Raw genomic sequence first — 2,410 nt, forward strand, 5'->3', positions numbered from 1 at the left:
GAGCTGGGCTGCACTACACAAGCCCCTTAGAGGCTTCTTGTTTTATACAGAACACTAGCAAAACAAGGCACAAGCTCAGCCTTTTCCTGGAGAGTGCACACATGCAGATGTGAATGCAGGTGGGCCTAACAAAAGGTCACACGTGATCAACATTGGTGGAATTTTCTCGGGGCTGGGCTGTACAATTTTAAGAAGCCTCCACTCAACATTTTTAACCCTCAGGTCACATTTTCATGAAGATGGAAAAATATATCCCTGAAACTAAAGCAATTTACTTGCCAAATTTGAAAGCTGTTTTTCCAAACCAGAGAGATGCTAGAGGCTGTTCAGTGAAATGGTTATGTTTATAATGGACAAAACCATGTATTCTCCCCTAAATTCATCCTCGTAGTTGGCTTGATTGTTGTAAATGGAACTTTCCAAAACCAAATCAAACAAATCATAATACAAAACAAAACAACCAAAACAAGCTAAAATAAAACAGCTGGAAGCAGACACCCAACAGGGGAAATTTCAGCTCAGACTGGCAGTTATGAACAAAAACTAGAAAATAGTTCTGAATAGTTCTGAAAACTAGAATAGAAAGCGCTTAGCAACATTAACACTAGCTTTGCTGCTAGCTCTGTTATACCTCACTGTTAGGACTGAGGGGTTTGATTTATCATGCTACCAACAAACTAATTTAGTGAATTCTCCTCCCATTAGAAACCTCCCATGGGAGACTACCTGTGCTGTAAAATACAACAACCATTTCACATCAGACAATAGTTTAAGTAACAGCTTAGGAAAAACAATACCAAATACTTTTTGTAATTGAAAATGGAAGGGAACATAACAAGCAGCATATAATTACGTGAATTCAAATTTAGCCCAGACTTCAGGGTTATCCAGTCTACTTTAGTGAGGAGTATCATTGAATCAGTAACCACAACTGGTCATTATCCTAGAGGTGCCAAAAGACACTGTATTTGTTGTGCTTTGGAGCCTCGTCAAATAGAATTGCATGGTTTTGCTCCGTTTAATCCACTGTTTATTTTACTGTGCTTTTCAAGAGCCGCAAGTCTCAGAATACTCCATAAAGAAATCCAAGATTTCTGGATTTCAGCTTATGAATCTGCTTTTGGTTTGCATTTTGGAGCTGTCCTGCCCTCAAGTGTCGTATGTTTGTTTTCGAAAGTTCCTGTACCTTCGTCTTCCTTCCCACAGACACTGGAGAGATAAGGAGAATGGTGTTTTCCACTGAGTAGACAGACTTGGACAGCTCACATGGAGTGGGCTTGTGTCACAGCAGTTAAATGCTAACAGAAAAAACAAATGGAACGTTAGGAGTGGAAATTAAATACGTTAACCCTAATGAGAATACTCATTCGCTTTCCAGCAAGCTCTTTGGAGCGGAAAACTCCCACACCTTTAAGCAAAGAAATCTAAAGGAAACACAAGATTTTGGCAGGGATTTTTCAAATGACCCCTGAAGAAGGCAGGTATCCAAGTCCCATCACACGGCATTGTGCATCTCTCCCTGTCATGGCCATGTTTATGCTCAGCCTGTTCATGGGAACGAGAAGCGTGGGGAATGTCACAGGCAGGCACCCCTGAATTACCACTGAAGGATACGTCCTGCGCTGGTCAAGAATGGCTCACTTGAGAGAAAGCTAAAGAAATACTGCAGAGGGTGACAAAATACGGACACAAATAGCTTGTAGTGGAACAGCTCCAGCAAACAGGGCTAGCAGACAAGAAGTCAAGGTGTTACAATAACCACGTCAAGCAGTTTCATATATTAGCTACGGGTGTCGTATCCGAGTCCTGGGGTTCGTGCCTGTTCGTTTCTCCCAACAAACAGGTAACACCAGCGTTCGGTCTACACGCCTGCTCACCTGACTGCATGCACGCAGCCCTCGAGGTTTCAAAGATGCAGGTGAAGAGAAAGAAGGAGAGAGGAAGGGCCCCGTGTGTGAGGGGTGCCCGGCACAGCAATGAGCGCCCGTGGCAGGGTGTCTCTGGGGTGCCGCAGGCAGCAGACCCTCGCCCCTGCCCGGGTCTCCACAGGACGCGCGCCCTTCGGGGACGGGGGTACTCTGCGGGATTTTTAGGCAGGGCAGGATTTTTAGGCTGAAAAGGCTAAAATAAGCCACGGGATCTTCCGGCTGCCCGTGGAGCCCTGTCAGACTGAGGGCGGGACAAGGAGTCTCAAGAGGCGGGAGGCGCCAACCCCGGAGCTGGGCCCTGCCGCCGAGGGGCCCCGACAAACGCGGTGCGAAGCCCCCGCTGCCCTGCGCCAGCGGGGGCGCGTCTCCCCGCCTCAGCCAAGCGCCGCAAAACGCCGCTCCCGCTCCGCCATCACGGGGGCAGGCGCCCTCCTTCCCCTTCTCCGGGGCGCAGGCCCGCCGAGGCGGCAGAAGCCGGGGAG

This window comes from Haliaeetus leucocephalus, unplaced genomic scaffold (assembly GCF_000737465.1).
Source record: "Haliaeetus leucocephalus isolate CR32 unplaced genomic scaffold, Haliaeetus_leucocephalus-4.0 Scaffold141, whole genome shotgun sequence".
Classification (NCBI taxonomy): domain Eukaryota; kingdom Metazoa; phylum Chordata; class Aves; order Accipitriformes; family Accipitridae; genus Haliaeetus; species Haliaeetus leucocephalus.